The sequence below is a fragment of the Pinus tabuliformis genome, chromosome 8, assembly GCF_031772625.1.
Source record: "Pinus tabuliformis cultivar Carrire ecotype Pingquan chromosome 8, CPIR1, whole genome shotgun sequence".
NCBI classification, from domain to species: domain Eukaryota; kingdom Viridiplantae; phylum Streptophyta; class Pinopsida; order Pinales; family Pinaceae; genus Pinus; species Pinus tabuliformis.
In genome coordinates this window covers 742,020,145-742,040,100 of record NC_142294.1, presented here as the reverse complement: position 1 = coordinate 742,040,100, position 19,956 = coordinate 742,020,145, and positions in this window count along the sequence as shown.

Below are 19,956 nucleotides of genomic sequence, written 5' to 3'. Positions count from 1 at the left end.
TGGCTTATAGGGGCCTGACCCAGGTTCAAAGATGATTTAGCCAAACAAATCCTAGTACTACTAGCCCTTTTGTCAATATTCCATGGAGCACAGACTAAGGTTTCACCTGAAGAATTATTGGAGGGTGCTAGAACCAGGTTTCCACACCCTAGAGATGTCTGATGGTTTTTCGGTGGTCCGCGGTTTGATCCTACACACACATCGTTATGCACATCTATCGGTCCCTCGCAGCCTGCGATGTTGCCTTCGCGCAACCCTACTTGAGGTGTGTTCCATGTTATTACCCAAGTTCCTTACTATTAACCCAATATTATCTGATTACTTAACGTATCTCTATGAGCCCAATTATACTTAACAATGTTCAGTATTCATATAAGTGCGTGCAATAAAAAATACAGTATAAATGCATAGAAAGTAATACAAAAGTAGATACACAGTATTTGGATCAAACTTCTCTTTATTATTCTTCTTCTTTGGTTACAGACTCGACTCCGCCCTATGCACTTAGCTGCAGGGGTTCGCACACTTAGCTGCGGACTCTACTAGGCCTCTGCGCACTCAGCTGCAGAGCCTCTTCCTACTATTATGACCCAAGACACTTAGACCTTTCCTGTATGCTCTCTATCTTCTAGACTCCATTCATTCTTATTTATCCTCTATTCTCTTTAAAACTTAGAGCCTCCCTCATGTCAACATGTCATTACATTACATTAAAAAACTTAGGGCGGACAACCCTATGACTCAACATACATTTCACACTCCGTGCCCACAATTCATAGAGTCTTATAACATATTTGACCCAAACTTGGGCTTTGAGCCCCAAAACATGCTGTGGGGGGATTCCATGCCCAACAAGCCCCTAATACAAACATCATGACTCGCCCTCGAGTCACTCTATCAGTGCGATGATCTTGGCGTGGAGTCCCTCAAACTGGTCCAGAACTGCTCGGAGGTCGGCAGCACATTGCTTTGTGGTTTGATGGACCTATTTAATGCGCTCTTCTGAAGCCTCTTTGTCAAGAAAAAATCCCCACCTTAGCACGTACATCCCCTACATATGTGTGAGCTTGCCTTCGATATCTGCTGTGATGGTGAAGGCCTTGTCAATCCATGGCTGGATGCGCACTTTGAGAACTGCCTCTTTCTGTCGCACTGCATCCACCTACTCCTTCAGTGCCTTAGCTTGCTACATCTTCGCAAGCCGTTGAGTGAGGACTACTGTCTGCGTAGTTCCTTGGACACTGTCATACTGCTCCTGAAGTTTGCGCACCTCTATTTCTAGGCACTGTATGTTGGGGTCCTCCTACAAATATGTTAGGACTGCAAATTCTTGCTCCAACATACCGGTACAGTCTTGTATTGCACATCCAATTTCTTCCAACCCTGTTTGGATAGCGCTAGTGCACTGTTCTCTGACTTCCAGGGAGTGGAAGGTTGTGCCTTCAACCGCAGCTCGATGATTTGAAGATTCAGCTCCAGCTGAACCTTTGTCATTTCTGCTCTAGCTTCACAGACACCAGTTGCCAACCTCTGGATCCACTCTACTGCTGGTAGATCTGCTGGGATGGTCAGCTCTGGGACGAATTTGCAAGCGTCATTTACCACATGTTCCAACTGTTGAGTTGTGTTACTAGTTCATCACACTGTAGGCTGAGATGTTTGATGTTTATCTTTTGCTCACTTAGAACCTGTATTGCACGGCCCTCCCTAGCACGGAGTTCTGTTGTTATTCCATCCTGTAGTTGGTACAGTGTTTCTCATGGAAGGGTAGCCAAATTGAGGCCAAGTCCTTTGATCCTGCCAATTGCAGCTTTTTTGATCTCATTTGCTGCTGCTAGCCTCCTTCTAGTAACAATATGGTATTGGCCATCCTTGTGTGTAGCATCTGTTCTGCTGCTGATGTACTTGCTACGAAGTAGGTGGACAAGGTTCCTTCCTACGGGGGCTGCCCTTGTAGTTCCTACAGTTGCACCCTTAGGGCCCCCAACACAGTTTGCTACTCTGTCATAACTTATTGGCGTGCTTCCTTGGTGACATCGTGAACCGTCTTGCCAATGTCGTAGAGGTCTCCTCAGTTAATGTGATCAAGTTGATGGCTAGCTTTGAGGCCTTGACCTTATTCCGTGGACCTAACCTCTCTAGGACTTGCGACCGTTTGAGTTGGGTTGAAGTGGTTCCCGGCTCCACGCCCTCTTCTACAAGGTTTGTGTCCTCTTCCTCCTATCTAGTAGACACTTCCTGGCCCTCCTTTGTTTGCACTATTGCGGGCTTTACTATCTGCACTGTTGCTACTGCTTCGACGACCTTCTTTTGCTCTGCGGCTGCCTATGCCGCTTCGCGGGCTACCTTGACGTCGGTGGCCACTTTTTCATTGCGCCTTTTCTCAGCTAGTTGGGTGACGTGTAGCTTTCCATCCTCCTTCCTTTTTTGCGCTGCTATCTTCTCCAATTCCACCAAATCCAGGGTGCACCACTCACGAGGCCATGTCTCTAACACTAGAAAGATTGCATCATCAGTGGCTATGAATGGGAGCTTTATCCATTGCTACACCGGATCCTTTCACACCTTGATGTAAATATTATGCATGTTTGCCTTGAAGTCTACAAAACTCTGTAGACTATTGTGCACTGTGGGGGACAGGTGCAGCCTCCTATTAATCCACATTTAGATGCTCGCCTCCATGAGCACCCAGAAAATCTTTGTATCGCGAATCTGCTTCACGTCCTTGGTAGCCTAGAGCGAAGCGTACTTCGTGGCCTCTGGTAAGTCATGCTCAATGCTCGAGAACTGACTATCCTCTAGCAGTTCTCCTGCTACCAGCAAGATGGACAAGAGCAACCATGCATAGTGGAAGGTCTTACCCTGCTCCTGGGCCTCCTTACAGTTGAGCAAAAATTCTTCGTAGAGGAACTCAACCCAGTTGAACTGGACCCCTTCCGCACACTGTTCGACCAATGCAACTATCAGCGCTGGTACTTCGTCGCCGCGACATTTTCTCATTACTTTACCAGCTAGGAGTTGGGTGGCTGTGCACACCTCTTTATCCTTGATACTATTGATGGCGTAACCCCTCTTTTTCTTCTCAAGCTTATATTTTTTCTTCATGGCTTCCGCAAGAGCCAAATCATTGCTTTTTCCTGCTATCATCGCGAGGTCATTTCCCTTACAAGGAAGCCAAGAAATTTTGCGGATGAGATCTGCCATGATGGGAATAGGCTCCTCTAGCCATAAGTACCCATCATGCACTAGGAAAAGCAGCTGCCTGATGACGGAAATGGTGATGGGAACATGGTGAAAGTGTGGTATCCACAGCAGATGAAGCAACCCGACCTTCTCCATGACACACAACCATTTTTACGGTTGTAATGTGATCATCGGCCCCTCCGTATTCTATTTCGTTGGGCTCTCCATCTCTAAGTGTAGGAACTTCTCGCTGTCCACAAGGTCCCAATCTTCAAATTTCAAGGTAGGTACACGTCCTAGGAGTGGACCCTCGAAGGTGATTCCATCGGGGAGGAATGGGGTCTAGAGTGCACTCTTCGTTGCATCCAGATCCTTTGGTACCTTAGCTTTCCATTTTCGCGGAGGGACATACTTGGGAAATTTTGTTGCAGAGCACATCAATTGGATGTCTGCCTCCACATCTTCTTCTTCCTTTACCTCGGTAATTAGAGCCTGTAAGTCCTCCTCCTCTTCATCTGTCTCGATGGTGAAAGCCTTGCCCTTTTCCTCCATTGATAGCTTACCGAACCATAGATTCCTTGGGGATATGTGGACTGGTCCCATTGCCTACTTATCTTTTTCTGGTCTCCACATCTGAGGTGATTTTGGGATTTCTAGCGCAACCCCAATACCTTTGAGAACATTGTGTACTGTATGGGTCGGCGCAGCCTCGCTGACGGTTCCTTCTTCAAAGCCCAAACCTCCCCTAGTATTTTTCATCTTGTTTGTACTGTATGTGGTCTTTCGCGAACTTAGAGGCTCGAATATTACTCGGTGCTCAACACTCTGTGCTCTATTCAACCGCTCAAGTCTCAAGTGAAAAAGTGTTGTCTCGTGGCAAGCCCATGGATTTTTATAGTGCCTTTTGAATTCAAATTCAAACCTTCCCCCCAATTTCGGGCCAGCAATGCTTTCTTGGTGGTAGATTTTCCGAAATCTTGCCCATAACTATTGTCTTAAATGTCTGCCACCCACTCCATTTGGCCTCAAACTGGACATCCTGTCCTGAAAAATGACACCAACGGTCACTTCCCAGCCTACCCACGCGGCAGCGCACGCCTCCTGCGTAGGTGCGAACCTTGTGACCGACTGTTCCTGTGTGCATCTGTCATAGCACGCAGCTTCCAGACAGAATCATTTATAGTCCCGCACTCTCTTCCAGCTGCCTGGAGTGCTAAGGCTGTGCTTCCTACGGTTAGGCAGGTGGTCGCACCACCCATGCAGGGCTCCATTTGGCCCCTCAGGGTAGTCTGTGGGAAACCCTCGATTTCCCTCGCAACAGTCGGTGCCACACGCTCTACTGTATGTAGTGCATTCCTCTAGTTACTGCATTTGGTGATATGTGGTCTGAGCCATGGCAATGGACTAATCAATTCTTGGTGATAGTCTTCTAATTCATTGGTATGATCATCCGCACCTTGCCTTTTCATCCTTGTTTTATCGATGAGACATGCTTTCTTGATCTAGTTTTCCAGCCTCTTGACCTCTCCGTCCATCAAAATGGTTTTCTTCCTTAGTCTTACCGGGTCCTTTTCGAGTTCGCAAACTCTAAGGTTCCATTTTTGAATGGCTTCTTGAAGTCTTATGTGTGCTACTTCATGTAATTGTGTGAATTCTTCATCCTGGGCTTCGTGCACTATCACACCTGCTTGTGCTATTACGTGTGGATTCCTCTTTGCATGCTCTTCATAAATTATAGTCCCTACTCTATTCCGCAAACTTGGAATTGTTTCTGCGGTCAGGGTTTTGCACATTGTCCTATAGGCCCATTGGATCATTAGAACGCGCAGGTCCCAGTCAGTACATTGCACCTGGTGAACCCTATTTAGTACTTCGCACACACTATCAAATGCTTCTCCGTGGATAATTTGTAGCACACATTACCTTTCTTGCTACTACATTTTGTTCCAATTCTCTATTCTAGAAGTGGTGTTCGCTTGTGCGGGCAACATGTCATATGTCTGTACCCATTAAGAAAGGTGGGCGCGTAAGTTGTTCTACCCCTTGTAACTAGCTCTCATCCTTAACTGGGGTTTTCCAAATCATAGGTGCATCATTCTCTTGCATCTGCACCAGTCCTCAAAACTTCTTTGATGTGTACCCCAACATTTTATGGGCATCACGCATAATGCCCATTTCAAAGTATCGAACTGCTGCTATTTTGGTACTACATTTTCAAATTTGTTCAGGAATTCATCCATTGCTATCAACCTGTCATACATAGTCAGATCTCTTGCCTCTGTCTTCACGCAGTGCAGTGATCTAATCATCATGTTGCAATTAAGTTTTGTTACTTCGTGCAACCGATTCTGCCATCGCTCTATTTCTTCATCTAAATCTGAAGTGCAGGAGCTTTTGCGCTCCCACGGAATCCTACCATCTGCAGTCAGGTTTACCCAATCCTATTTTCGCACGGTTATCTTGTAGGCGTAATCGAGATCATCATCGCTATCATCGTCACCAACCGGTTTAATGTATCACGCTCCTTCGGCTGGATCTAGCTGTACTACTATGCATGGTGACTTGTTCTCAAAAATCGTTTTGCGCTTCTTCTGATTTATGACTCCATTCATATCAGTGGCCAAGTCTATTCCTAGTACCATGGGATAGGGATTGCTTTCATTGAAAATCTCTATCACTTCAAAATCCGCCTGCGCTTTCGCGCCTTCAATATCCACCGTTACCCCTTGCAATCTTTCCATGGGCAAGATCTTCTGTTGGTTCGCCATTCGCAACTGAATAGGAGACCATTGTAGTGTGGGTCTACCCATGCGTTCCCATGTTTGTTTCGGTAGTACATTCACGTCTGATCTAAGATCCATGATTACCTGATCCATTTCGTACTTGCTGATTTGCACAGCCAACCTCATTTCCCTTCTTGTGTGCAATGCATGCTTTCCAAGTTTCCAGACCATGCGCGGTTCTCCTGATCCCATGCACCTAGTGATAAGTTCCTCTAGTCCTTTTACTACCTTGCTGTCATGTAGCAGTTTCATGCATGTCTCTAGAAAGGTAGTGAGCATTGAAGGATCCATCCCTGGTTCTAGTTGATCCTTACTACTTGAAGTGGAGGCCTCCGTGAAGCTCTTCTTAGCTTCCATGAATTTCTCCTTCGTGCGTTCTAAATAAAATTCGGGTTCCTTTGTAGGAGCCTTGTGAACCCATGAGTTTTCTTCTGATTCTTACCTTTATCAGTTCTAGTGGTCATACTACTCTTGAGCACTATGTTTACATTTGGGTCTTCTTCACGTGCTCATACCTCATCATATTCAAATTCTGAGTCGGAGGAGGCTAGAGTACCCCTTTTTCGTGCAGCGTCGCTATCAACATAGGGTAGTCTTCTGCCTCATGATCAAACTGTGTATAGTAAAAAAATGATGTCCTTGTTAGGTTTGCACAATCGCGGGCATAGTGCCCTAGCCCTCCACAATTGTAACAAATTAGTTGTCTGCGACCCCTTCCTGGTCCCATTCCACCTCAACTTCATCCGCACACCTGAAATACATCGTGCACCATTCCTATATTTAGGTTGAGGGCTCGCGTTTTGGTCTACACCCTATAGGTAGGATTCTGATCCATCATTAGTTCGTAGCTTCTGCAGGTGCGTTCATCGTGGCCTACCGACCTTCAGAAATTACAAAATAATTGTTGGGACGTCTGCATATACTTCTGCAATAGATGAAAATTATACATTGTTTGTTTTCTTCCTATCTGATAGATCACACACCATAGTGTGGGCACTGTGCTTGGTCCTGCTTGTACCTCGAGTCTTAATGGCTTCGACCCTCCTCTCACCAAGTAATTCATGAACACTGGATAGTGGTCCTTGTCATGCCCCTGGTCTTTGCATTTTATGCACCATACCTCCTCGTGCACCTCTAGCTGAGGTGTCCTGTCTTGTTTCAAACTCTGCATCTCTAGACATAGATTTTGTAGTTGCACGTAGATTTGTTGGACTCCCCAACCAGGGTCTTGTATAGGGTTCTCATGCAATCTCATTACCATCTCCAAAGCTTCAGCCTGGGTGGAAAGCTTTTGTTGTGAGAGCGCCATCCTTAAATGTGGCGTTAGTGATGCTACAAACCATGGGCGGTGCTGTCCATCCATCAAAGTCATGTTAGCTTCGTGAATCGTACTCTTTAGTCTTTGGTCCAGATCCCAGGGGGTCTCGCCGAGGAGCATTGTGATCTCCTTAAACCCAATAATTAATTGTGCCTTCAACTTTGTCCTGCTAAATTCCCTATTTAGCGTGGTCTGGATTTCTATGATTCCTGCGTTTGGATGGTCACTAGAATTCTCGATGTACCATGATAATGTGCGACCCTGCAATTTTCTTACCAGCGTAGCCTTCCTGATATTGTCATCCACAACACCTTGTGATTCCCATACTGCCCTTACCACGAACCAGAATTGGTCCGGATCTTCATTCCCTACTCCTCTGAATACCAATAGTTTGATTGCACTCACGATACTGAACTGTGATGGTGGCGGAGGTGGGGTGGGTGGAGATAGAGGTGAGGAGGGTGAGACGGGTGGCAATGTAGGTGGAGGTGGTAAGCGTGGAATTCGCTGCCTTATCAGATTGATCGCACTTCTCAGAGAAACTTTCGCGAGCTCTTCCTCGCTTTCCCATGAGGGTGAAATTAAGGGATTGGTTTCTAATTCTTCACTACCTCTGCTTTCGTATATCTTCCCACTTCGCGTGGTCCCAAACATTAATTTATTCAAATAACCCACTTTTCACATAATAGCATCTTAATTCAAGTGTTAAAAGATTTAATATACTTACCTCGCAGTCCTTTGAGGAAGCATCGCTCTGCCTCACTGTAGTTGACGGTTGTATCTACCACGAAATCAGTGATAAATCCTCCTATAATTCGGTCGGGCCAATGGTTCACAACTCGCACGATCTTATCTCCTGACGCTTCTAGTCTGCGCACTAATTCCAGAGTCCACATGATTGGTTTGTCGAGCATACACCTTCCCTGACTGTTTGCTAGCTTCATAATCCACTCATATAGCTTAAAAGGAAAGGATGCAAAGAAAATTTCATGGATTTGCATATATAATTAGCGCTCCAACCATTGTTCCTTAGATACTCGCGAATTCCTGTTTTCCTGCGCCATGAACTCGTGAATCTTCTTATCCAACCACCCTTCAATTTCTTTCTTTGTTGGATTCCAGTGACACGACATCAGACATCCCTTATGAAGATCCCAGTCCCAGCAATAGAACCATTTGTTCGCTTATAGGGGTCTGACCCAGGTTTAGAGATGATTTAGCGAAACAAATCCCGATACTATTGGCCCTTTTGGCAATAGTCCATAGAGCACAGACTGAGGTCTCACCTGAAGTAGTATGGGAGGGTGCTAGAACTAGGTTTCTGTACCCTAGAGATGTCTGATGGTTTTTCAGTGGTCTGCGGTTTGACCCTTCATGCACGTCGCTACGCGCATCTATCAGTCCCTCGTAGGCTACAATGCTGCCTTCATGCAACCCTACTCGAGGAAAAATTTGTGTTATTACCTAAGTTCCTTACTATTAACCCTATATTCTGCGATACTTAACTTATCTATACAAGCCCAATTATACTTAACAATGTGCAGTATTCATATAAGTGCATGTGATAAACAAAACAATATAAATGCATAGAAAGTAATACAAAAGAAGATACACAGTATTTGGAATCAAAATTCTCTTTATTATTCTTCTTATTTGATTACAGACTCAACTCCGTCCTACGCACTCAGCTGCAGGGGTCTGCGCACTCAGCTTGGGACTTTACTAGGCCTCTGCGCACTCAGCTGCAGAGCCTCTTCCTACTACTACGACCCAAGACACTTAGACTTTTCCTCTATGATCTCTATATTCTATACTCCATTCGTTCTTATCTATCCTCTATTCTCTTTACAACTTAGAGCCTCTCTCTATTTATATAATCCCATGGTCTGCGGACCATGGGTAGGCTGACATGACATTACATTATATTACAAAACTTAGGGCGGACAACCCTATGACTCAACATACATTTCGCACTCCACGCTCGAAATTTGCGGAGTCTTAAAACATATTTGACCCAAACTTGGGCTTTGAGCCCCAAAACATGCTATGGGGAGGATTCCGTGCCTAATAACGAATTTCTGTCAGAAAAAATTCTACCAAAATAGTTGATTTCAAATCAGTGATATCTCCCTCATCCGGACTCTAATTCGACTGTTGTTTTTTAAATTGGGTGTTTTTTGCAGGGAATCCATATCTACTATATATTTTTGAAAAAATTTCAACAAACTTTTTAGATATGATCTATAAACTCGCTGCCCAAAAACTTTCTACAAAAAATGAAAAAATAAACTCCCCCTTTGCCCAAGAAAGTACTCTGATACCAATTGTAGTATATTAGACCTACAAATATATAAAATTGAAAATATTCCCAATAACTTCAAATAATCCCAAGATAAATACAAGAACAAAGTATCAAAACTTCAAATATTTATTAATATCAACCCTTGTGGTAGGGCAACACCATACAATTACTCCTTAAGGAAGGAGATCACTCCACAAGCTAATGCCTGTCAATATAAAACAATCCTTGACATCTCTCAATGGGGATTCTCTAGCCTCCATATAATCTTCATACATACAATACCATGGGTCTTTCAGTACCATACATCTAATAGAATGGGCTTATCACATTATTCCTAACTACTTGTGGTCCCTTGCATAATGCAAGTTAACCACTTTATTTATTAATTATGACCCATCACATTATGACCTTATTCCCTTGGGTACTGTTGGCATTATGATACAAGTGTTGTGCTTGATGGCAACTCTCATAGGTCAGTTTATTTTTGATGAAAGGCAACCCATAGTGTAACAAATCCATTCAGATGTAACAGGGCATTGGTACAGAAGAACAGGAATATGGAACTAAAGTCTACTAATCAGAATGAAGAAGTTGAAGGCAAAGGATGGTATGAAAATAAGTTTAAGATGTATATGTAGGTCCACTTAGTCAAAACAGTGTATACACATAGGTCCACAGAACAAAAAGTGTGTATACGTATACACGCACTCCCGCAAGAGGAAAAGCATGTGCAGGTTGGAAAATCAAGGAATTTCGAGATGTTAGGTCCCTATACTACTAGTGTAACCCCTTATTGTTATTAGTACAACCCCCTTATTATTGTTGTGTTCATGTAGTCGCCATATTGTTATTATTTTTCCCCATAGAAGCCCACTATTGTTATTATTGTTCCCCTACATTATTATTGTTAGGTCGACTCTGATTATATTATGACCCCTTAGACTCCTATATATAGAAAGGAGGTCTTGTCATTTGTATCGTCGAAGAATTGTTCACTTGTGTAATGTAAAAGAGGTTTCCCTCGTGAAGAGGCTTATTTTGAAGGTGTTTATCTATCTTTTCTATCTTTTTGTGAGTTGGTTTCATAACATTTGGTATCATTGCTTTGGATTCTACGGTTTCCCTGCTCCAAATAGGTCATCGTGGAATTTTCTCTACAATGTTTTTTCTGCGATGTTTCAGAAGCTAAAAAAAATCTCATTTGAGAAGAAATATTGCTGAACTTGGGGTCCGAATTCCAGATCGTGTATTTCTATATTTTCGTAGATTTGATTTGAGGAAGTTAGGATTTTGGCAAGCTCCAAAATTCCATGATGAATTCCATCTCAAACAGGTCATCATGGAATTTTATCTATAATTGTTTTTCTACACAGTTTCAGACTGTGAAATTAAAACCCATTTGATCCAAAAACTTGGTGAATCTCGGCCCGAATTTCATATCTTGTTTCACTAAAATTTTGGAGATACAGTCCAAGACATTTAGGGTTTCTGTAGGCTCCCAAATTACATCCCAAACAAGTGACCTTGGGAAAATTGTCATAACTCTCTCTTGGAGCACCTGATTCAAATTTCGTAAAAAGTGACAAAAGAAGACAGACTGTAGTTTGTTGGGTATCAGTTTCAGAACCTAAGATCGAAACAGTGACACGTGGAATGTCATACAAGTTCACTCTATTAAACCAATCTATAATCATGTCATCTTGGGAAATTGAGCATAACGCTTTCTTCGGGAATCCAACTGCGATCAGACTTGCGGAGTTAGAGAGAGGACTTAGAGGGATATCACAAGACGATATTTTAGAACTTAAATATCTGAAATTATAGAGTTACAGTCATTTCAATATCGAGCTCCTAAAACTAAGAAAAATGATATGAGGAAGTTTGATGGCAAATATCTTGTAATTTGGATACTACAGATGGGGCAATATTTTGATCTACATGAGGTGCAACTGTTACAAAAGGTATGTATCTCATCTTTATATTTAGAACCAAATCAATTTTTATGGTATAAAGGGATTTTTTATTGTAAACCACTTGTCACGTGGTCAATTTTCACGGAGGAAATGATAACACATTATGAGGATACAAAGAGAAACACCTTCTTTAGCCAATTGATAAATCTCAAACAAAAGGGTTCAATGGAATAACACATTGAGGACTTTTAAAAATTGATTATAACGGTAAATGATATTCCAGAGAAGCAAAGGATTGATGTCTTCATAGGGACTTTAAAGGATAACATTCAACATGAGGTTTGTCTTTGGGAAACTGATCCATTGGAGAAGGCATTTAGGTTGGCAAGAAAAATTGAAAGCAAAATTATGGAAACAAGGAATCCCACCACTCACGACAATAATTATGGAAGTGTTTTTTCTCCTAGCCTTCCACAACCTACAAGGTTTACACCACAACAATTGGAATAAAAAAGAGAAAAAGGGCTTTGTTACAATTGTCATAGCAAATACACTACACGTCATGAGTGTGCTAAGAAGAAATTGTTTTACATAGATTATGAAGAGGAGGAAGAAAAGGATCAAGAAACATAAAAGGAAGAGGATATACACTCGGAACCAACCCTAGATAAAGAAGAAATGAATCTGACCATATATTATAAAGCATTGGCAAGAATTACCACTCAAACTCTCAAGAAAGAAGGGCATATCAAGAATAAAAAGGTTCAAGAAATTTAAGGTCACATCGAGAAAGAAGAAATGAAACCGACCATATCTTGTAATGCATTGGCCGGAATTACCACTCCTCAAACTATCAAGATAGAAGGACATATCAAGAAGAAAAATGTTCAAGAAGTGAAAGATCACATCAAGCATCAAGAAATGAATCCGACCATATCTTGTAATGCATTGGAAGAAATTGCCACTCCTCAAACTCTCAAGATAGAAGGACATATCAAGAAGAAAAAGATTCAATCAATAAAAGATAACATCAAGCATCAACAACAAGTTCTCCAGCTTTTAAAAGATAACGCCACTTTGGTGTGGAATCGAATGAAACAACATGCAATCAAAATCGCAGTGAAAGAAGTTTTGATGTAGGCGATTGGGTATTTATACGGCTGCATCTCAGGAAAGCTATTTATGAGAAGGAAATCTTGGCAATACTACACGCACTTAAGAAATGGTGACCTTACCTAATTGGAAGACACTTCAAGGTAAAAATGGGTCATGATAGTCTTAAATACTTTTTAGAACAAAGATTATCTTTAGAAGAACATAAAAAATGGGTCACAAATATGTTGGGTTATGACTCTGAAATCATCTACAAAAAAGGGAAGCAAAATATTGTTGCAGATGCACTCTCAAGAAAGGATGAGGATGTGGAAGCATTGTTTTGTGCTATTTCAATTATCCAACCAGATTGGATAAACGAAGCAAGGGATGAATGGAAGAGGGACGAAGAAGTGTGACTACTCATTCGAAAGTTGCAGAAGATCCCAGTTCAAACAATATTGCTATAACTTGACGAGGAAGGAAAAACAATATTGGAACCTGGAGCAGTCACAGAAATAAGAACCCGACAGCTATGAAATCGATGAATTTTAGAGTATCTCATCAAGTGGAAGAACTTACCAGCTAAAGATTCCACATGGGAGGACAATAATTTTATACAGAAGTTTCAAGAACTACTCAAGCATTGAGGACAACACTTTTTGAAGGAGAGGGGCATGTTAGGTCCCTATACTACTAGTGTAACCCCTTATTGTTATTAGTACAATCCCTTATTATATTGTTGTGCCCACGTAGTCCCCATATTGTTATTATTGTGCCCCACAGAAGCCCATTATTATTATTATTGTTCCCTTACATTATTATTATTATTAGGTTGGCTCTGATTATATTATGACCCCTTAGACTCCTATATATAGAAAGGAGGTCTTATCATTTGTATCATCGAAGAATTGTTTAGTTTTGTAATGTAAAGGAGGTTTCCCCCTTGAAGAGGCTTATTTTGAAGGTGTTTATCTATATTTTCTATCTTTTTGTGAGCTGGTTTCATAACACAAGAATAGAGAATACCAGGGGTTAATACCATGGTATTAGCTCACAATATTGAGCAGAGTAACGACTATTTGATCCCGCCCAAGAATACCACGGGTCCTAAGTGGTCTTGGTCTGAGGTATTGAGAAAGACCTAGAACTATATAAGGAGGAGAATATCATAAGGCCAAGGCGTGCAAGTGAAAAGGGTTTTCTAAGGAATACTTCTATTTGAAGTATATTTTATGTTGCAAGGGCTATGTTGGTTATTTGATTTGAAATATTATGTGCACCTTGAATTCAATGTTGGATCAAGATCATGAGACCTGAAATGATTTATCATTGAATGATCTGATATTGGTTGGGCCAGATCTAATTGTGTACACCTCTTTTATTCTTAAATGCCATGATATGAGTTTGTCTGAAGTCTATAATAGTAGCAAAGTTATGAGTTAATATTTATATATATATACACTAGTTTTTATCGGTAAAAGCATGTGTACACATGGGTTCTACTCTTCCAAGTAGTGTATACAGAGGAAAAGCCTATTCTTCAGATTTGACTAATCTATTTTATTAGTTCTGTTGTTTTACTAATACCTATCAATGAAGTCTTCTTAGATATGAATATAAAACTGAATGCATAAGGAGTTTGATATCTGATTGATTGATTGTATAAGTGAGAAGGGTGATCTCTGCTACTGCTTGTGTAAAATCTCTGTAAATTGATAGTAGATGTTTAGCATATTGTTGGTTGGTACAAACTTGATTCAGAAGATTTATGTTTCAGCAGTTTTGAAGGTATACACAGGTTTGATTAAAGGAAGTAGCGTATACACGTAGGTTGGGTTTAGTAAAGTAGCGTATACATTCTGATGCATGATTTTTAAGGTTGCAGCTAGTTCTGAATGATGATGCAGGTTTCTGGGTTCTGCTCAGTGTTTTGGTGATAGTGATATAATTTTTCAAATTAACTGATGGGTCTAGTACAAAAATTTGATAAAACGAGGCCTTCATGTATATTGTTGTATGCGAGGAGCATCCAGTCTGAAAATTTATGAAACATGGTCCCTGGAAGAAGAGAGAAGGTCATAGCCTTCTGTAGGTTGGCACCTACGTACTAGTAAACACATTGGCTAGTACAAGAGCTAGTGGGTTACAGCTCCCTTCCAGTAGAAGCTGGAAAAGGAGAGAAGGTTGTAGCCTTCTACAGGCGGGTGTCTGGGTACTGGTATGAGTTTGCACCAGTACAATATTGTAAACAAATTTTCTTATTATTAAAAGAAGACAGAGACGACAGTAGCAAGTGGTTTTCACCCACATTGGGTTTCCACCTTAAATCTTTGTGTTCATGTGTGTTGCTTATGTGTGATGGTTTATTCTATTTTTATTGCACTGTTTAATAAGTTATTGATACATTGGTTATATATCAACACATGATAAATTAACTAAATCACAAGTTCTCTGGGTATACGTTGGTTTCACTAATCACAATCGCGTGTACATGCTAGTTCACTTCACATAAGTAACGTATATAAATCTATTTGGGAAATGAAAAATTACTGATATGATAATATTGATTCACCGCCTTCTCAGTATTATTTCCAACAATTGGTATCAGAGCAAGTCCTTTAGAAGAAGCTTGATCAGTTGAAGGAAGATCTTTCAAGATGAATAATCACGAAGGCATGGGATCCATTAGACCACAATCTTCAATGGGAAAAACTTAGTATATTGGAAAATAAGATACATATCCTATCTACAATCACTTGGAGCCGATGTTTGGGAAATTGTGGAAGGAGGATATCAATTTCCAGCAACAATTCCTATAGACTCTGCAGGTAAGAAGTTATACGAAACCAATACCAAAGCTGTTAATACATTATTGAGAACTCTGTCAGAATCAAAATTTGTCAAATTCATGTAGCTCAAGATAGCCAAAGATATATGGGACAAAATCATTCAGAGCTATGAAGGATACTCTTTGGTAAAATGTGCTAAGCTTCAAACTCTTAGAATTCAATATGAAACTCTTCAGATGCAAAGTGATGAGAGTGTTGCTAGTTACTTTTTACGTATAGATGAGATTGTTAATTGTATGAAGAATCTGGGTGAAGAGATAAAGGAAGCTACTTTAGTTGAGAAAATTTTGAGATCTTTGTCTTCTAAATTTGAGTCAAAAGTGTTTGCCATAAAAGAAAAATAGGATCTTCAAACTATTACTGTGACTCAACTCCATGGAATCCTAACTACCTTTGAAATGAGAAAAGAAGGTCCATCAGATATGAGAGAAGCCACTTTTAAAGCATCAACAAAGGGAAAAGAAAAGGAATATCACAATGAATCATAACACATTTAAGAAGAAGAAGATGAGGTAAATTTTGTCAAGAATATTCAATGGGGTTCAGGAATATTCAGAGGTAAGCTACCTTTCAAATGCTTTTCTTATGGTAGAGTCAGCCATTATGCTACCAAATGTCCTCATAAAGATAAATATGAAAAAGGAAAGCAATATGCAAAAGGAAATAGAAACAGGTTGTGAATAGAAGGAGTTACTATACACATGAATATAATGATGGCTTATCCAACAAAGATGAAGATGAAACTGACCAATATTATAGACTACTCATGGCTTATGACAATGATGATTTCTTAGATGCCTTAGAAGAGAAAGACTTTCTTGAAGAAATCACTAAACTCAAAATTTGTTTAGAAGAAAATAATATGATCATTAGCACGTTGACTCACCAACTCACTGAAAGAGAAAAATGTTGAGAATGCAACAAGATGATGGAGCTTAGTGGAAAGAAGTCGCCTTCACTAAGTGGGCCCGCAGGCTATTTTTGGCGCAAAGTCTATTTTTAGACATATGGATCATGGTCTATGAGTTGTAGGATGTTGTTTATAGATGATTGGTCATGTTGGGAAAAATAGATGGACTTCTATTTTTGGTTCACAGTGGAGCGATCAGAGTCTATTTTTAGACTTCCAGGCTAAAAATAGAAAAGTCAAATATTATTGTCTCATAATAATATTTGGACTATAAACATTATCTTATCCTCTTGGAGCACTTCAGTTTGAGCTCCAGATGTGGCACATGCAGCTGATAAAAGGAATCACGTGTTTTCTTCTGTGTTAGTTGAGCTATTGCACACAGGACTTCAGTTAGAACTCATGTGGTTGAGTTTGGTGGAGTTGGTTGTGGAGTTGATGGGGTTGTGTTCAGTTTGACTTGGTTGAACTAGTTGTATTTTAGTCTAACTAAAGAATACACTAGTGATGAGTTGTGTGAATTAAATTATTAATTAATTCACTAATTATTAACTCATAAAGCAACTAAATAATACATCAGTTAACTCAGTGCATGTATAGTTCAGTGGAGACAGGTGTTAGAGGTTGGGATTGCTATCAGTTGTGACTATAGTTGTGCATGAGATCTTGCACAATCAATGGGATTGAGTTATGCCAATGAGGGCTGCACAATGTGGGCAAATACCAAGCAAATTATAGCCCGTGCTCACGTGATTTTTCACTTGGATTGTGCAGTGGAGGCAGGCAAAGCAGCGGAGAAGATTTGAACTTGTGACTTGTTCGGATCTGAGCTAGTTTTGTGTGTAACAGGTGGAGATAGTACTGAGTACTTGTGAGGAGTATTGTACTATGTATTGTTACATGTTCTCAACCATTATAATATACAGATAGTGTGGCGTTTTTAGTTGTATGCTTTCCCCGGGTTACATACTGTGTTAATGTGTGCATGCGATTGATGTTTCATTGTTTTTGATGCTACTAAATTGATGATCAACGTAGAGGAGGTTATGTATTATGCATGTATCCCGCAATAGTGTATAATCGGGATAATATCTGTGAATAAGTACTCAATTATTCAAAATTTCTACATGGTATCAGAGCTGTTGATCATTATATCTACTATTCAAAAAGTGTTTACATTTTATTTCTTCAGGCAGAGTCTGTAATCAGGCCAGGTAGCCTCTGGATTCATCCTTCCTTTGGAAGGTGAGATATCCGGTAAAATCCCATACAGTCAGTCTCTGTATGAGAAATAATTTGTTCTCACGAATCTTAGATTAGAGGCGGTTGAGTAGTTGAGCTAGTGGAATTCAAATCTGCAGCAGTGTTTTCTTGGTGTCAACATTGCAATGTCTTTTAACGTATTGCGATTGGAGTATGCTCTTGAGGGTAGCTCGAACTATATTGCATGGAAGGATAGGATGGAGGTGGTGTTAGATGATAATGGGCTGAAGGAGTTCATAGAGGCTGAGGTCCCAAATCATACTGATGCTGCCGAAGCTGAGGTTTGGCAAAAGAAGACAACAAAGTGTGGAAGGATTCCATTGGAGGGCATGAAGGATCACATTATGTCCAGCCTACATGGAAAGGCTTCTCCATACTTGATGTGGAAAGCATTGACAGATCTATTCCAAAGCAAGAGCGATCATAGGAAGCTGGTGCTCAAGGATAAACTCAGAAACATTAAATGTGAGAAGGGAGACAGTATGCCCAAGTATCTCACGAAGTTCACTCAGTGCAGGGATGAGCTGAGAAGTGTGGGGGTGATTGTCGATGATGAGGACTTGGTGAGCTTGGCTCTCCTTGGTCTTCCAAAGAGTTGGCATTCCTATCAGGACTCTGTCAATGGTCGGGAGAAATTTCCAGGATGGGAGAGGCTTTGGTGAGATCTTATGCAGGAGGAGATCAGGCGAAATACCAGGGACGGATCTTCATCAAAGGACCTGATGAAGAAAATTACGCTTTGGTTGCCAAAGCAAAGAAGGGGAAGAACAAGAAAGCTTCTCATTCCGGTGCGAAAGGCAAGAAGCACGACATGTCCAAGGTGAAGTGCTTTCACTGTCACCAGCATGGACACTATGCCACTAATTGTCCGCAGAAGAAGAAGAAAAAGCAAGCTACTAGATCTGCAGCAGGAGAGGCTCTAGCCTCACAGTTTGAGCTTGATTTTTCATTGATCGCATGCTTGGTTTCAAGTGTGATGGGATCGGTGTGGTTCCTGGACAGTGGTGCTTCTTTTCACATGACAGGAGATCAAGATTTGTTTTATGATCTAGAGGAGAAAGATCTTGGAGTGCACATCGAGATGGGCGATGATGGTAGATACAGTGCAACTGGTATCAGTACCATTTCCTTTGAGAGGGAGTCTGGTAAACCCTTCGTATTGAAGGAAGTGATGCATGTTCCAGGATTGAAGAAGAATCTTATCTCTATGGCTATGTTATAAGACAAGGGATATGATGTTATTTTCAGCGAGGGAAAGGCTTTCCTGCGTAGTAAGACAACTGGAGAAACCCGGAAGATAGGGGTTCGAGTGAGGAACCTTTATCAGTTGCATGTAGATGGCTGCACAACAATGGCATGCAAGGCAAAAGGATTAGTGAGCCTGTATGATGGCGAGTTGTAGCACAGGAGATTGGGTCACCTTCACCATGGAGCCTTGAAGATACTGCAGCAGATCACTACTGGGCTTCCTAAAGGCACTCTTGCGCAGTCAAATCAGTGTAAGGGGTGTACTTTGTGAAAGTTTGTGAAATCCACCTTTCACGAGAAGGATAGTCGCGCCACAACAATCCTTGAGAGAATTCACACAGACGTGTGTGGACCTTTCTCAGTAGCTTCGATAGAAAAACATAGGTATTATGTGATCTTTGTTGATGATTTCTCTCGTAAGTGTTGAATCTTCTTCATGCAGAAGAAGAGCGAGACATACTCAAAGTTCTGTGAGTTCAAAGCACTAGTCGAGAAGGAGTCGGGGAAGAAGGTGAAGGTTGTTAGGAGCGATAATGGTGGTGAATACATCTCTGGCGAGTTCAAGGACTTTTGCAGTGCAGAAGGGATTCGAAGAGAGCTCATAGCTCCCCATAACCCACAGCAAAACGGGGTTGTTGAACGAAAGAACAGAACGATCGTGGGTGCTGCATGGGAAATGTTGCATGATCACGGCCTACCCTTTCACTTGTGGGTGAAAGCGTGCAATACAACAGTATATGTGCAGAACCATTGTCCTCACAAGATACTTGGCATGATTACACCCGAGGAGGCTTATTCTGGTAAGAGGCCTGATATTTGTCATTTGAGGATTTTTGGTGCTAACGTTTACATGCATGTGACGAAGGATGCCAGGAAGAAGTTGGAGCCAACCGCAGAGGTTGGGATATTTGTGGGGTACACTGATACATCCCAAAACTATCATGTGTATTTTCCAGACAGTGGCAAGACTATTGTGCGACGGGATATAAAATTTTAGGAGGAGAAAGCCATGAATTGTTCTCTTGAGAGGGAGCCACACTTGCATGCAGATGAGGAGCTATTAGTTCCTAAAGATGAGCTTCAGGACATGGA